Raw genomic sequence first — 18,288 nt, forward strand, 5'->3', positions numbered from 1 at the left:
GCATTCTTCAGATTGCATCTTCTGTCGTGCTGACACTGATCAGCAGTCTGCAGGTTTCTCACAAAGGTTTATTCTGGCTCAGCTCATCTTCAGGGGGAGGCAAAAAGTGCCCTGGGTTTGCAAAGGCAGTAGTTTGGTCTTATTGGATCTTAGGGTGTGACACTGTGACAATTGGGTGTTCAGTAAGCATTGTGTGCAGTAGTTAGGAAAACAGCACTGGGAAGGAAGTCCACTCCACTCCCAGGCTTTGGCACAACATTAAGGAAATGGAGAGTATTAGGAAGAGCATGCATGTCTCCAGGAGCCCATGTCTCCACAGTGCTGAGGAAAGGAGAAAGTCTGAGAAGGTCAGAAACACAAGTGGACACCTGAGAAGACAAAAACGAAACACATGGAGCTACCTACCATAAGGAAGGTGGGAAGACTGTTAAGAGGAGAAAACTAGCTGTGAGGGGGTCATGGTGGCAGTGACACAACACAATTGTGGCTTCTAGAAAGCCCGTGAAGGGACATAGCTTATGAGTGAGAACTACAAGAAATTCTGGGATGGGTTCTTCCAGGTTCTTTGGCTTACTGCGAAGGAGCAAACAGTTCTCACTCTAATTGATTGGACCCACTCTATTTACATGCTCACATTCCTTTCTATGAATTGGGAAAGAAACATTTTAATCTGTTCTAAGTCCAGGGACTTGATTTCATGTGATTTTTTTGTGTGAGTTTGCTTTTGGTAAGAAATATTGAGATTTCTCCCGATTGGTCCAGCATTTCAGACTGTCCCACATGGAACTCTAATTAAGCCTAGAATTTTTCAACATTTAGGACCTGGACAGTGAATGCTATTTCTAGCTTGTTTAACCATTTCCCCCACTTTTATTTGGGCCCCTACAAAGGTATTGTTCATCCGAAATCACCCAGAAGAAACCTTAAGAGATCAATGCCTCATTTCCTTTCAGGGGGTCCAGTAGGTTTTGGGCTATGGAGGGTTATTATCAATAGGATTTGGTTATATGTTGTTGTTGTTGTTTTTATTTATTATTATTATTAGAGAAAACAAGGTTAGACTCAGCAATGTCTCTCTTTGCTGTCTTACATTCTCTGGTTTGCAGATAGGGGTTGAAAAGAAAGAAGGGAAAATATAGAAATATATAGGGAAGTTAGAACAAAAAGTAGATTAGTGAATCTACTCCTCAACTTAGTTCCTCAGTTCTCACTCACAAGGTTATTTTTAATTCCTTGGTATAGAATTTTGAATAAGGATGCAACGTAATCTAGATATGGTGGTATAGAATTCAACTGTAAGAATACGTCACACCATATATATATATATATATATATATATATATATATATATATATACACACACACACACACACACACACACACACACACACACACACACACACATATATATATATGTATACACTCTAAAATGTGGTATTGTGCACTTACAACTCAATTATAATACAAGGGTCATGTCAATTACTAGTCTACTTTTATCACAAGAATATACATCTTAGGTGTGTCAGATAGATATGATTCTATAGAAAGATAAGGTAGAATAGTTAGATAAGGTCTTCAGAAACCTCAGAGATATTCAGAATATGGCATTTAAAATGTTTTTATTATTTTAAAGATTCACTGACAATGAGACAGATTAACTCCTAGCAACACCCAGCCTACCTCAAAGAAGATGATGAGCATCAAAGAACCTCCTTATAGACATGGCTTCAAGTGTGGCAAACAAGCCACTGGGCAAAATGTCCTCATTTCTACCACAGACACACCTCTGTCTTTAAAAGGGCAAGCTTGGATGCAGGCAGAGTTGATGTCCAAACCCTGCCAAGACCAAGAAAACAAGTCTTCAATAGTTCTTGCCTCAGAAATATGTCTGTCAGATATATTGGAAGGGCAGAGAGCATTCTTAACTTGAAAGATGTCTCTCCAGCCCCAAATACTGCTTTGTTTTGGTTTTTGGTTTTTTGAGACAGAGTTTCTATAACAGCTCTGGCTGTCTTGGAACTCTCTTTGTAGACCAGGCTGGCCTCAAACAGAGGTCTGCCTGCCTCTGACTCCTGAGTAAGAGTTCTGGGGTTAAAGGCATGAGCCACCATGCCCAGCTCAAATACTGTTTTGTAGATGTAGTTATTCTCCATTTTTATGGACCTTAAAAGTGGAATGTCCATAGAAGAGTCTAGGATCTCTTGTCCTCCAATTTCCTTTAAGATGAGTCCTCTGTATCATCTGGCACCACATCACAAGTTCTTCAGGGATAATTGCTTCCGTATTTCAGAAGCACTGGCAGCTCTCCTCTCACTATGGGTGACGTTTACATTTGTATGGAGCACATGATGCCTCTTGGCATTTGCAGTATTACTGGTAGTTGTAATTAGCACAATGTGTGCTAGTCACTCTTTTTTCTTTATTTCAGGAAATGCTGTCATTCTGGGATGTGGCCGTTTATTTCTCTGCGGAGGAGTGGGAATGCCTGGGCCCTGCACAGTGGAATTTGTACAGGGAAGTGACGTTGGAGAATTTCAGCAACCTTGAGTTCCTAGGTGAGGTATACTTCCATGGTGAATTCTTAATTTATTGTCAATATCCTTTTACACAATATTGTTATTTTAAAATTATCATTAGTATTAGTGTTACCACTAGCTATCAATTAAGACACAGACACTTGTTATATTTTAAAATAGCCTTAGTTAACCTGGGGCAGGGCAGACATCTAAACTACTTTCCATAGTGGGGCAGGTATAGGATCCCTGACCCAATCCCATGCCATCTGCTTCTAATAACTTTTATCAAGCTACCTCCCATCCACAATCCCAAATACTTGTTAATATTCTTTATCTGGGCCGGATTCTCCATCCATGCTGGCCATGTGCTTCTCTTCCATATAACCCATGGCAGCCTTCTGCTCCTCTCTCTTCAGGTCTCTCTCCTGGCATTTTTCTTCTTCTCCCCAGAATTCTCCCCTCTCTCTCTCTTTCTCTCTCTGGGTCCCTTAGCCACACCTATCTCCTCTGCCCTACCCAGGTGGAATGGCATTTTTTTCATTAAAAAGTGGGTCACAGAGACAGCAAGCAGTAATTAGCATCAAAATACATCAGACCATTTCCCAACACAATATCTCATGAGGGACTGTGCTTCAAGCACTGAGCATCATGGGGCGACTTTTAGGGACAGTTGGGAGATTATTGTTCTACCTTAGAACTATTTTATTTTTTCTTACGTTTTATATCTCATATTGGTTTGCTTATTTTGTTATATATGTCTTCCACATCAGCGGTTATGTTAGAAAGTCAGTGGCAGGAGCAGGAAAAATATATGCTGTAGGGAATGCCACACTCTTTAGTTTTAATATTTTTCCTTGTAAATGAGTGAGGGAAGCTCAGGAGCTGCATACTCTAAATCCCTCCTGAGCATGCTGATGTTCCAGTCAGGAAGCAAGCAGAGAACTGGTCTTCTACAATGTTCCATTGCATCTTCTCATTCCTTATGTGGGTGAACTGGACATGTTATTTCCCAGGAGAACCTACTAACAATGTTGTCCCGTTGCCCACAAACAGGTCTTGCTTCCTATAAGCCATACCTTGTCACGTTTTTGGAGCAAAGACAAGACCCTTCAAATGTCAAGAGACAAGCAGCAGCTGCCGTGCCCCGAGGTTTGTTGGAATGAGGGGGTCACAGGATAGAGTGGGAGGTCAGAGAGCCAACAGAAGGACGGGTTCTGCCATATAGAAGCCATGGTATGGTGGAACGTGTTTGTTAAGGGCAACCTTTCCTGTATTTCACTGTCAAAGGAGGACCTCTTTCAGACATTTGTGATGCCTTCGAGTCTCCTAAGTTTCAGTTTCTACTGCCTTAAAGTCAGCTTGTGTTTACAGTGACTCCTAAGCTCTGTCATTTCTAAGTGAACTTGACTTATTTGGCATAAACTGTTTCAGGAATTAATGTTTTTCATGAAATATACACAAAGCTTCCTTCTCATATTCTTGAAATATATTAATTACTATTGTTATGGGCAGTCTTCTTGTACTATAGACTAACATTTGTACTTTCCAAAACTACAGTCTGTCCTTGGATATGTTCATGTGTATACATGCATTCTCTTAGTTTGACTATTATACTTTCTCTTTATCTAGATAATAATATTTTGATATTTTTTCATTAGCATAATGCTCTTAAGGGTTTTCTTGATTGTTGATGTTCCCTTTTCCGACACGTTTGACCTTGATTAATGTTTCTTTGTTTCTGTGTTCTATGTTGTCATGGTCTTATTTCAGAGGAAGGTCACATGGTTTCCACCTGTTGTATTTGGAACTAGGTTTCCTTGAATGCAGGTGAAAAAATTAGAATATGGCTCATCATTTATATAGAAAAATTTGAGTAGGAGTAAATGTCTTCGTTTAAAATAAGCATTGTCAGCATAAAGAATGTTGCTCTGCTTTTATTCATATTTCAACTTTTGCTCACCAGGAAAAAAATGCTATACATGTAAAGAATGTGGCAAAGCCTTTGATTGGAACTCACGCCTTATTAACCACCAGAGAATTCATTTAAGAGTAAAGCCCTACAGGTGTGAAGAGTGTGGTAAGACCTTCCGTGTTCCTTCATTGCTTTCTGCGCACCAAAGAATTCATACGGGAGAGAATTCCTACAAATGTGAAGAGTGTGGCAAACTGTTTTCTTATTCCTCAAGGCTTAAGCAGCATCAAAAATGTCACTCCCAAGAGAAACCGTACAAGTGCGAAGTGTGTGGCAAGGCCTTCAGATCTTCCTCGCATCTTGATACTCACTTGGCAATGCACTCTGGAAGGAAATCGCACAAGTGTGAAGAATGTGGCAAGGTCTTTAAAAATTCCTCACAACTTTCTAGGCATTTGAGAGTCCATTCTGGAGAGAAACCCTTCAAGTGTGAACACTGTGAAAAAGCCTTCTCCACTCGTTCATACCTTTCTCAACACACGTTAGTTCACACTGGGGAGAAACCTTACAAATGTGAAGCATGTGGTAAACTGTTCTCCTGTGCTAAAAACCTTAAAGAGCATCAAAGAATTCATTCTGGAGAGAAACCCTACACGTGTAACGAATGTGGCAAACACTTCAGAACTTACACAGCACGTTCGAAACACCAAAGAATTCATAGGGGACAGAAACATTACAAGTGTGAAGAATGTGGCAAAACCTTTCACCAGTCTTCAAATCTTAAGCAGCATCAAAAAACTCACCTGTGAGCGGAACCACACAAGTGTGAAGGATGCGCTAATGACTTTTGTACTAAGAACTTTTGCAACACTGGATAATTCACACTGCAGTGAAGTGCAACGTGTGGGAATAATGTTGCAGACCCTATAATCAGCTTTCTAGTACTTCTCAGCAAATGGTAGTTCAAATTCCAGTAAAATAGGACTAATGTTCGTGTTCATTAAAATGTTTTACACTTTAAAGAAATCAAAAAAGTCATCTGAATTGAAACTCTATATGTATGGGAAAGTGGTAAAGCCTTTCATATCATTCAGACCTTACCCAGTAGAGAAGAATCAGTCGTTGGGGGTAGCTAGACATAGGGGAAGAATTTGGGGCAGCTTTGTCATGCAATCCACATTTCTGACCTCTACAGAATTCCTCCCAAAAAGAAACACCACAACTGTGAAAAGTGTGACAGTGTCTTTAAAAGCACCACACACCTTAAAGAAAGCACTCATATTGAACACAACCATACAAATGTGAAGACTGTTGAAAAGGTGTGATATATTTTATGTATCACTCAGCCCTTGTTAAGATCAAAGAAGTCACACATGGTAGTCTCTGCAAATGTACAAAGTATGGCAATGTATTCAGCTGCTCTCTGTTGCTCTATAAGAACCATTGTCCTTATGTTGGTAAGGAGCATGATAATTGCTAACTGATTGTGGCAAGCCCTTTACCTGACCATCATAGGTGAAGTGTTCCCGAAGACTTTATTCTAGGGGAAAACTCTTTACACCCAAACATGGTGTAAAAATATCTTTTGACCATTATTAGCACACAGAGTCTGCACTGTTGAGAACTCTGCAAATGCTGATGCCGTGTCTTACTTCTGTTTTCACCATCACAGCCAAGCAGTATGTGAGAGTGTCAATCTGGATGGAACTGGCCCATGGGCATGTCTATGGGATGTCTTCATGAATGCTCATTGATGTGGGAGAATCTAGACCAATTTGTTGGCTTTGCCACACCTGGTCACGTAGTCCAGCTTGGACAAGACTACTTCCTGAATTGAAGTCAGAGTGCACAGGCCTGGTAGACACTTCCCTCTCTGGTTCCTATTTCACTTGCTGCCTTAGATTCCTGCTTTCTCCTCCTTCCGTGGCTTCCCTTGATGACAAAGTGCAGCCAGTGAATGGAAATAACCCCTTCCCCTTCCCCCAAGGAGTTTTGGTTATGACATTTATCACAGCAATAGAAATCCAACTAGTAAGGAGTGCGGGATTGCTTTCCACTCTTTATGTCCTCCTCAGCGTCAGGGCCTCCATATGGACACAGTGTTGTAATGAGTGATGAGTGAGTTGATATGGATTAGAGACCCTTTTCATATGACTCAGGCAGAAACTTTGTCCAACATATAAACCTCATAGAGCATATTATACCAGAAAGCATTGTGGAAGACAAATTGTGTAGCAAAGTCTTTTCATATCTTAGAAATGAACAGAAGGGAATTAATGTAGGAGATCAATACCATAAAAGTGGAATTTTGGAAAAATGAGGTATTGCTTGAAATTAGTGTGACATCATCGTTTGATGTGATGGAATGAAATCTTAGATACCAGAACCCTTCAGATCACTCATGTCAGAGGATGTCAATGGCTTGGGAGCCAGCTTGGTTGCCAACAAGACCCGCTCCTGTATTTTTTTTCCCAAGGTCCACAAAACAGAAGGGGAATTACCTATGCAGGTCATCCTCTGAACTCCATGCATGGGCCACTCACAGACATGTGTTCACATGTACACACACACAACACAAAATTAAAGTGTATTGTTTAACCTATGGATGTATTATAAAGTCACATTCTCAAGTTCAGTGCTCAACCTTCTGTACAGTCACCATTTGCTCCATGGTCTCCTGAACTATCCACACAGCGCCTGTACCTCCCTGTGAGGAATGCAGCACGAAGGGGCCTGCACTGTGGCTGGGGAAGTGGTACAGGCTCAGTGTGGTGGGCGTGTAGGGTCGTGAGAACGTCACTAGCAAGGCGTCTGCTTCACTGCGCTTTTTGGTTTGTTTGTTTGTTTGTTTTTGTAAATGACAAGTAACAGGTGTTTAACCATTTGTTTATATATTATAAACCCAGAAAATATTACCTTCAAATATCAATTCCTTTTTGAAATTCAAACCTGAGAATTGACAACAATTTTTTTCAATCTCTGTGCGTGTGTGTGTACATACTTTGTACATAAGCCTGAAGAGATCAGAACAAGGGCTCTCATCCCCTGAGACTGCCATTACATGTGCTTGTGAGCTATAATATGCATGTTAGGAAACACCGAGCTCCATTGGAAGAACATTAGTTACTTTTTACTCTTGAAGCCCCTCTTTAGCTTGCACACATGGCTTGTCAAGTTTTTCCAACTATCACAGAGTGTTTCCATAGGAGAAAAGTGTTCATTATACAAAATTCTTTATTAGAAGTGTTAAAATTGTTAACCGGATGTAATAGCAACTTTTATTCTTCTGTTCTGATTGTTGTCTTGGACGCTTACTGCCTCTGCTACCTAGGCCTAGTCCAGGTAGCTTCTAGCCTCCGTGCAATCTCACGTAGGCCTAGAGTGCTTTCAGTCTCTGAGACTTACTGCTTAATGAGCTCACCCTTCCTTGTTTTTTCTGAGCCCTGGGATGGCTGGTTCAAGTCAGCCGTTCTGGCTCAAACTCTTCTCGCAGCTACCTTATTTAATTTGCCTTCTCTCTCAGCCCAGAACTGCTCTGCTTGGCCTCAAACTAACTCAGCAGTCTGCTCTAATCTGGCTTCTTCTCATTTCCTAGCTCGGTCCATCTTCACATGAGTTTTCTCTCTGCGGTCCATCTCTCTATTACTGTCCTGGTAAAACTGCCTGCTTCTCTCTGTAAAACTTTTTATTAAGTAGATTCTCTTTCCTCTCTTCTTGTGAGAGTTGGGCATATCCTAATCTTTCAAATCTTCTGATTCGTCACCTTTTCTGCTTCTCAGACAACTGTTGTTTTTAATTAATATTGTCAGTATGACCGGCTAGCGATGAATTAAGACACGAACACTTATTAAATTTTAAAATAGCCTTAGTTAACCTGGGGCAGGGCAGATATCAATCCTCTAAACTACTTCCCATAGTGGGGTAGGTATGGGATCCCTGCCCCAATCCCATGCTATCTGCTTCTAATAATTTCTATCAAGCTACCTCCCATCCATAATACCAAATACATGCCAGTGTTCTTCATCTGGGCCAAATCTCCATCCATGCCGGCCATGTGCTTCTCCTCCATCTAACCCATGGCAGCCTTCCTTTCTTCCCTTCTCGTCCTCTGGGGTCTCTCCTCTGGTCTCTCTTCTTCCCAGGATTCTTCTCTCTCTAAGCCCAGGAACCTTAGCCACACCTATCTCATCTGCCCTGCCCAGGTGGGATGGCTTTTTATTAATTAGCATCAAAATATATTAGACCATCTCCCAACAGACAACACTTTCAACATGGGTGCTTCCTTCTACAAACTAACATTACCTTCATTGTTTGTGATTAAAGGTACGTATCATCACGCCTGGACCTAAGCTTTTCTTTACCTGATCCTTGTTCTATACCAGACTGGCCTTCAACTTAGATCTTTTTGCTTCTGTCTCCTGGCTTAAAGGTGTGTTTGTATTCTAGCCAGATCACACAGACCTAGAAGATCTTTGGATGTGATCTCTCGCCAGCCTAGAGGTCTTTGTATATGATATATTGCAAGAGCAGCCTTCTAAATTAGCATTCCTCTATAGCAGTGTCTAAAAGACTTATTAGGCCAGAGCATCTGGATCTGCTAGACTTTTCCATGTGTATGCCTGGGTCCCTAATATCCTGCTGAGTGGGGCTTCCTCCTAGATCCTTCATGCTCAGTTCTGCCTGTACCATGGTAGCTCCTCCTCCTCCTGAATGGGGGGGAAAAAAAAAAAAAAAAAAAAAACCCAGTAGGAAGAACTGGAGACTGCAAAAAAGTTGGTAATGAATGCTGCATCCTCAAGGATCAGCATTTCTCATATGGAGGAGTGCCTCCTGAGTTAGCTGTCCATGTATCTAACACACACACACACACACACACACACACACACACTGAAAGCCTAGCCATGCTCAGAAATGCTAAGTCCTTAAGGTTGCTGACAGTGCCCTTCACTGCAGCATTCAGGAGGATGACAGACCACTCATGACCTCATTCTAACCTGACATGCTAATCAAGGATCTATTGAATGATTATTGATACTTAATATTGAATTATTATTTTAGTGAAAGCAACAGTTACCCCTTAACTAGGTATATACCATATAAATAACTGCCCAAAGAGGCTGGGATATATTTAAGTACTTGATAGCACAATGCTGCACAATAATTACTCTACCCTAAACCTCCAAGCTAGTACAGTTTCCACCCATTCAGATTTCCCACATTGTACTTGCTTGAAACTCATGTCCTAGGTCCGGCTCATTCCTTCTGCTGCTTCCCTGTCCTGTCCACATACATCCTTTCTGTCCTTCCTCCTCCTCCTCCTCCTCCTCTCACTGGCCTAGGATGTCCCAGCCTATTGTCTGTTATTGTCCAGCGTTGGCAAGTTGGCTTTTATTGGGAATACAGAGAAAAAAATGGTGACACGTTTACACAAACTTGAGACAGGAGATACTTAGAGTAAGCACCAGAGTGCAATGTCCTGATTGAAACAGGATAGTGGGGCAGAGAAATCAGCACTTGAATAACCAGATCAGAAGAACATTATACCAACAAGGATCTATGTGAACTTACTGCCTCTTGACTCCAGTTTCTCTAAGTCGAGGAAGCTGTTCCCTGTCACTGGGTTGACACACTGCTTGGACTAGAAGAGCTGAATAGGAACCTCGAACCTTCTCCCCTCAGAATCAGCTTCCCTGTGAATGAGTATGCATCATGACAGCACAAAACCTTCCTGTGATGGGGTTTGTATCTTTGTCTCAGGCCTGAGCTGCACAGGAATCCTCATTCCTGAGACGATGTGGGCATTCTCAGTACTCCTCAGTTCCGATGGAGCCGTGCTACTACCATGAGCTCATTTGACAGTCCTGTGAACATATTTGTGCTACCTTCGTATTCAAGGAGGAATCGTCTCACTGTTCTGCTCAGAAGTGAGGGAAGTTCAAGGCAGATACATTTGGTGTTCAAATAGTGTCAAGTGTGAACCCTGACAGGAGCAGAGGAGAGACAGGAAATTCTATAAGGGACATGAAATAAAGCAGAGAGAAATATCCTATAATGTTCAAGGTACCCAGAGTCGGTGCTCACACCAGTGTGATCCCAGGGGCCCTGCCCTCCTCTTGGATGCAGAGGAGGACATACGCTGCTCAGAGAACACTGGTGGTGACTGCTTGGTTAAGTTTGTGAAAAGCCAGCGTAAGCCAGCTGTGATAGACAAGGTGTGGAAGAGTCAACAGGAAAGTTAAGTCGCTCACACAGATTAATAAAACAAAGTGTGGTCGAGGAACCAACAGACGGAAAGATCTTCAACTGGATTCTAGGATTTCGTCTCAAGTAAACTTCAGAGACCTGTATTTTTCACATTGTTCAATGATTTGAAATATCTCTGTAGCCCTGACTGATCCCCTTCATTATGCGGATTCCAGTGTTCCCATGAAGCCTTTTTTTTTTTTTTTTTTTTTTTCCCAGCTGTGCAGTCTGATCCACGTGTGACTCACAGTATGCCAGCTCAAGAGAACAGGATTAAATTCATTTGTGTTACTGGGTTTTAAGCCAAGGCCGTCTTCATTATAGACACATGTCTTACCCTAATCCAGCCTCCCCCAACTGTTTCTTACTTGGTATTTAAATAAATGTCTATAAACTTTCCTTAGCCTTTTTTACAACTCTTCTGACTTCAGCGCCTGAGTGCTGGATGATAGACAAGGTTACTAAGGATGGCTTCAAAAAGCATCTTGCAGACATAACGCTCAATCCTGCATCAGCTTCCTGCTTCCTTAGATTTCGGTAAAGCACATCAGTTTGAATTCTCCATGCTGTAGTAAGACTCCATAAAAGGCAGACCTGAGCTTTAAAATCACAACGTTTTAGCAGAAATAACTAAGAAACGTGATAAACATACTGTGAAAGGTTCGCCTCAGGCTAACCCCGGGTGCTCAGACCACAGGAGTTTAAAACAGCCTGACTCAACTTCCGCAGCCCCTGGGGTAAAGCTTGGTTGGTGGCAACTTGACTTGCTAACAGTTGGCCTGGAAACCAAGCACTTTAGAAACCCTCTCTGAGTTCCTGGAAGGTATTCGCACTGACTTGTGGGAAATGTAGTCTGGACCACTATGACATCACCACAAGGGGCTGTGGCTATCAAACTTCCGCTTTCACTCTTCAAATTCGCTTCTTCCCAAAGTTAGGCGCCTGTCCTGCTCAGCGCTGGGCTTGAGTCTCTGACATGGAGGTTGGTGCAGGGAACAGCGGCGTCCTACAGATCTGAGGGACTGTGTCACGGTGGCCGGTCCTGCGAGGAGGGAGCTGACTTGGGCTGGGAGGGAGACAGGAGTAGCTGCTGACCTAGAGGTTCTGTGCTGAACTAGGCTGCCCTACTGCCTCTGGGTGCAGGTTTGACCCAGAAGAGGGCATCATGCCAAAGCCATGTGCTGTGAGTGTCCAGTCTCTTAGGTCGCCCCTGCTGCCCGAGTCCACCTGTGCTTCTGGGAGTGGAGAAAGTTGGAAACACCAGGATTGCAAGGGCAGTAGGGTGGGTCCCCTGGCCTCTGGTGCCTGAGCCTGTGCTGGCAGCCCCTGTTCCAGCTTGGGTGGGGTATCATGGTGGTACTAGCTGCCCCACGCTCAGGTGACTGCTGTCACATTTCTCAGCACATCTAGGAGGTGGGGTTTCTGGCTGTCCTGTAGCGATAGCCTGCCCAAAACTCCTAGTTTGAGTTGACAGTTTCTGAACTTCCTACTTTACAGAGACAGAGTGCTGTGAGGGCGATTAGTTTAAGGGATGTCAGGCTCAGTTCTTTGTAACAAATTGAAAGTTTTCAGGACAGCTCCTTTGAAATGGAGCCACAATACATACCCCCCTCAGACCTGAATCCCAGACGGGCACTCCCATATAGTCACAGAATAATCCTGGAAACGGTATGATCCGAGCTTTGCTTAGTCCAAGTAATTACTAATTTTATACTGCACAGTGAAAACCACCGGGCAGTTACAGTACATTCAGTTCTTTCTGAGACTGTGGGACGTTTGATATTTTGGACTCCTGTTCAGGTGTGAGTGAGGACTTGGTGTGATGAGAGAAATGGACCTCAGGATTGATGTCTGGAATGTCTTTGAAACGGAGGTGTTTCCTTTCATTTAAAAGCATGACCAGCTAACTCCCAATGAAAATAAGCATCTGTAGACCAAGAGAATAAACAGAAACCTATCCAACCCCCCCCCCCTTACAGGAAATGGGACATTATTCTCTTAATGTTTCTTCATGCTGATTTAGTGTGAATAATACCTTTGAATCCCCCCTCTGCCAGAATGGGGGAAATGGATAAATAAACCAGGGATAGTATTTGTGGTCCATAATCCTCCATTTCTATGAAACTGGGAAGAGGGCTCCTTTGTTGAAAAGGGTATCACATCCTTTTGAATTGGTTTGCCTTTTCAACATACTCAGTGAAATGGTTCATTTCTTAGGCCGAAATAGAAACAGTTTATTGTCCTTATTGTGTCGATTAGCATAGCTCTGAAGCCTGTTTTTTTTATATATTATAAAAACTTGGTATACTAGAAATATTAAGATATAAAGTTTCATGGGGGGAAAGGTATGGCCTGATAAATATTTTGAGCATATATGTAGTTTAGTTGTTTTTCTATTTCCTTTCCATAGTCTCTATTCATAGGCCTCAGAATGCATGCTGATGCTAAGCATTGAGCATCACAGATACCCCTCCAGCTAGAGTTTCAGTGGCTTCTCTACCTTGTTTTAGCAATCTATCTCTTGGACTGCAGCCTCTTCTCATTGGCTAGACCCCACCTTTCAAGATGCCATACCCTCCCATTGGTTATCTGACAGAGGCAAGTGAGAACTCAGCTCTTCCTTCATCGAGACAGAAATTAAATGTCTGCTCTGCTCTTAACACCACGAGGAAGGAGCTGGAGAATTGGGGACTATCCAGCATATTCTGCCTTGCTAGTCCACATGTGAGGAGGGCATGAGAAAGCACAGAACTGTGACTTTCCCTGGCCCACCTCTTCTTCTGGGAATTGAGCCCAGGCCTCACACATCTGAGAGAGAATGTCTCCACTGTGGGGTGTTCCCAGTCCCCTTTCCCTTTTCCTTTAATGCATTCTTCTTCAGTTTGCAATCTTCTGTCGTGCTGAAATCTACAGGTTTCTCACAAGGTTTATTCTGGCTCAGCTCATCTTTAGGGTGAGGCAAAAAGCACCCTGTGTTTGCAAGGGCAGTAGTTTGGTCTTATTGGATCTTAGGGTGTGACAGTATTATCTTTCTATTCCTTTGGGTGTTCAGTAAGCATTGTGTGCAGTAGTTAGGAAAACAGCACTGGGAAGGAAGTCCACTCCACTCCCAGGCTTTGGCACAACGTTATGGAAATGGAGAGTATTAGGAAGAGCATGCATGTCTCCAGGAGCCCATGTCTCCACAGTGCTGAGGAAAGGAGAAAGTCTGAGAAGGTCAGAAACACAAGTAGACACCTGAAAAGACAAAAATGAAACACACGGAGCTGCCTAACATAAGGAAGGTGGGAAGACTGTTAGGAGGAGAAAACTAGCTGTGAGGGGGTCATGGTGGCAGTGACACAACACAGTTGTGGCTTCTAGAAAGCCAGTGAAGGGACATAGCTCATGAGTGAGAACTACAAGAAATTCTGGGATGGGTTCTTCCAGGTTCTTTGGCTTAGTGGGAAGTAGCAAACAGTTCTCACTCTAATTGATTGGACCCACTCTATTTACATTTTGGCATTCCACTCTATGAAGTGGGGAACAGACAATTTTAAGTCCACTGATTTGGTTTCCTGTGATTTTTTTGGTGTGACTTTGCCCTTAGTAAGAAATACTAAGAACCTAGGATCCTTTTCTCAAGTCAGCGGTGATGACTGTGGTAGAATGAAAGACAACGGCTCCCATAGGCTCATGTATTTGAATGCCTAATCACCAGGGGTTGGACTATTTATTTAATATGTATGATTGTTTCATGAGTGTGTATCTCTAACACATTGTTTTGTTCTCTGGGACTGGTAGGATCTCCTGCAATCCATTCTCCTTACAGATAACTCCTCTGTAAAATCCTAGCACCACGTTACAGTTTTTCAGAGATATTGCTTCCGTATATCAGAAGCACTTCCAGCTCTCCTCTCACTATGGGTGACGTTGACATTTGTGTGGAGCACATGATGCCTCTTGGCATTTGCAGTATTACTGGTAGTTGTAATTAGCACAATGTGTGCTAGTCACTCTTTTTTCTTTATTTCAGGAAATGCTGTCATTCTGGGATGTGGCTGTTTATTTCTCTGCGGAAGAGTGGGAATGCCTGGGCCCTGCACAGTGGAATTTGTACAGGGAAGTGACGTTGGAGAATTTCAGCAACCTTGAGTTCCTAGGTGAGGTATACTTCCATGGTGAATTCTTAATTTATTGTCAATATCCTTTTGTACAATATCTCATGAGGGACTGTGCTTCAAGCACTGAGAATCATTGAGCTACGTTTAGGGACAGTTAGGAGATTATTGTTGTACCTTAGAACTATTTTATTTCTTCTTACGTTTTATATCTCATATTGGTTTGCTTATTTTGTTATATATGTCTTCCACATCAGCGGTTATGTTAGAAAGTCAGTGGCAGGAGCAGGAAAAATATATGTTGTAGGGAATGCCACACTCTTTAGTTTTAATATTTTTCCTTGTAAATGAGTGAGGGAAGCTCAGGAGCTGCATACTCTAAATCCCTCCTGAGCATGCTGATGTTCCAGTCAGGAAGCAAGCAGAGAACTGGTCTTCTACAATGTTCCATTGCATCTTCTCATTTTTTATGTGGGTGAACTGGACATGTTATTTCCCAGGAGAACCTACTAACAATGTTGTCCCGTTGCCCATAAACAGGTCTTGCTTCCTATAAGCCATACCTTGTCACGTTTTTGGAGCAGAGACAAGACCCTTCAAATGTCAAGAGACAAGCAGCAGCTGCCGTGCCCCGAGGTTTGTTGGAATGAGGGGGTCACAGGATAGAGCGGGAGGTCAGAGAGCCAACAGAAGGACGGGTTCTGCCATACAGAAGCCATGGTATGGTGGAACGTGTTTGTTAAGGGCCTCCTTTCCTGTATTTCACTGTCAAAGGAGGACCTCTTTCAGACATTTGTGATGCCTTTGAGTCTCCTAAGTTTCAGTTTCTACTGCCCTGAGGTCAGCTTGTGTTTACAGTGACTCCTAAGCTCTGTCATTTCTAAGTGAACTTGATTTATTTTTCATAAATTGTTTCAGGTATTAATGTAAACATAAAGCTTCCTTCTTATATCCTTAAAATATATTATTTGCTATTGTTATGGGCAGTCTTCTTGTACTGTAAACTAACATTTGTACTTTCCAAAACTAAAGTCTGTCCTTGGATATGTTCATGTGTATACATGCATTCTTTTAGTTTGACTATTATACTTTCTCTTTATCTAGACATAACATTTTGATTTTTTTTTTCAAAATTTGATATTAAGAGCATAATGCTCTTAAGGGGTTTTTTTTCCACTTCTGATGTTCTCCCTTCCTACAAGTTTGACCTTAATTAATGTTCCTTTGTTTCTGTGGTCTATGTTGTCATGGTCTTATTTCAGAGGAAAGTTACATGGTTTCCACATCTTGTGGTTTTGAATTTAAGTTTCTGTCCTGACCCGCAGGACAGTCAATGGGAGAAATGGAGGGAAAGGGGGACAAGGAGGGGCATGAGAAATGAGGTCGAGTCTGGAAATTTCTTATCAAGACTCGTTTATTGAAAATCATCACAGAGGTTTTATGGGTGGTTACTGGGGCAGGGGTATTTGTGTAAGCGAAGTCGCTATGGATACCCAACTGTGAAATACTCCAGCAGTTATCTACTTTTACAGATGCTCTAACCACAGAAGGGGGAAAAGTTCCAGAAAGAAAGAAGTTGTAAAAGGTCTGTTTAGTCAATCAAACAGCTCCCGGGACTGCTGTTCCTGGAACAGGGTGGCCTCATGAGCAGCTGGCCTTTAACTGAGTTTACCAGTAGTCTTACTGGAAAAGCTAGCCTAAAGCCAAGATGGAGTAACTCCTGTTACGAGCTCAGGGGTCTTAGAATGATCATTTCCCATAAGTTTCCTTGAATGCAGCAGTAGAAACTAAAATATGCCTTATCATTTATTTAGGAAAATTTGAGTAGGAGTAAATGTCTTCATTTAAAATAAGCATTGTCAGCATAAAGAATGTTGCTCTGCTTTTATTCATATTTCAACTTTTGCTCACCAGGAACAAAGGGAACAAAGCGCTATACATGTAAAGAATGTGGCAAAGCCTTTGTTTGGAACTCACACCTTATTAACCACCAGAGAATTCATTTAAGAGTAAAGCCCTACAGGTGTGAAGAGTGTGGTAAGACCTTCCGTGTTCCTTCATTGCTTTCTGCGCACCAAAGAATTCATACGGGAGAGAATTCCTACAAATGTGAAGAGTGTGGCAAACTGTTTTCTTATTCCTCAAGGCTTAAGCAGCATCAAAAATGTCACTCCCAAGAGAAACCGTACAAGTGCGAAGTGTGTGGCAAGGCCTTCAGATCTTCCTCGCATCTTGATACTCACTTGGCAATGCACTCCGGGAGGAAATCGCACAAGTGTGAAGAATGTGGCAAGGTCTTTAAAAATTCCTCACAACTTTCTAGGCATTTGAGAGTCCATTCTGGAGAGAAACCCTTCAAGTGTGAACACTGTGAAAAAGCCTTCTCCACTCGTTCATACCTTTCTCAACACACGTTAGTTCACACTGGGGAGAAACCTTACAAATGTGAAGCATGTGGTAAACTGTTCTCCTGTGCTAAAAACCTTAAGGAGCATCAAAGAATTCATTCTGGAGAGAAACCCTACACGTGTAACGAATGTGGCAAACACTTCAGAACTTACACAGCACGTTCGAAACACCAAAGAATTCATAGGGGACAGAAACATTACAAGTGTGAAGAATGTGGCAAAACCTTTCACCAGTCTTCAAATCTTAAGCAGCATCAAAAAACTCACCTGTGAGCGGAACCGCACAGGTGTGAAGGATGCGCCAATGACTTTTGTACTAAGAACTTTTGCAACACTGGATAATTCACACTGCAGTGAAGTGCAACGTGTGGGAATAATGTTGCAGACCCTATAATCGGCTTTCTAGTACTTCTCAGCAAATGGTAGTTCAAATTTCAGTAAAATAGGACTAATGTTCGTGTTCATTAAAATGTTTTACACTTTAAAGAAATCAAAAAAGTCATCTGAATTGAAACTCTACATGTGTGGGGAAGTGGTAAAGCCTTTTGAATCATTCAGACCTTACCCAGCAGAGAAGAATCGGTCGTTGGGGGTAGCTAGACATAGGAGAAGAATTTGGGGCAGCTTTGTCATGCAATCCACATTTCTGACCTCTACAGAATTCCTCCCAAAAAGAAACACCACAACTGTGAAAAGTGTGACAGTGTCTTTAAAAGCACCACACACCTTAAAGAAAGCACTCATATTGAACACAACCATACAAATGTGAAGACTGTTGAAAAGGTGTGAGATATTTTATGTATTACTCAGCCCTTGTTAAGATCAAAGAAGTCACACATGGTAGTCTCTGCAAATGTACAAAGTATGGCAATGTATTCAGCTGCTCTCTGTTGCTCTGTAAGAACCATTGTCCTTGTGTTGGTAAGGAGCACGACAATTGCTAACTGATTGTGGCAAGCCCTTTACCTGACCATCATACATGAAGTGTCCCCATACACTTATAGCTAATCATAGTAGAAAACATTATGTAAAGACAAATCATGTAGCCAAGTCTTTTCATATCTCAGAATTGAACATAAAGGAATTAATGGAAGGAAGTCAATACCATT

The 18,288-nt window shown here is 42.1% G+C and overlaps 1 pseudogene; it reads left to right on the forward strand.

Moving 5' to 3' along the window:
• The first annotated feature begins 271 nt into the window (after nt 1-271).
• Nucleotides 272-17,794, forward strand: LOC127193598 (zinc finger protein 345-like; annotated as a pseudogene).
• Nucleotides 17,795-18,288: the final 494 nt, after the last annotated feature.

Source organism: Acomys russatus, chromosome 9 (assembly GCF_903995435.1).
Source record: "Acomys russatus chromosome 9, mAcoRus1.1, whole genome shotgun sequence".
NCBI lineage: Eukaryota > Metazoa > Chordata > Mammalia > Rodentia > Muridae > Acomys > Acomys russatus.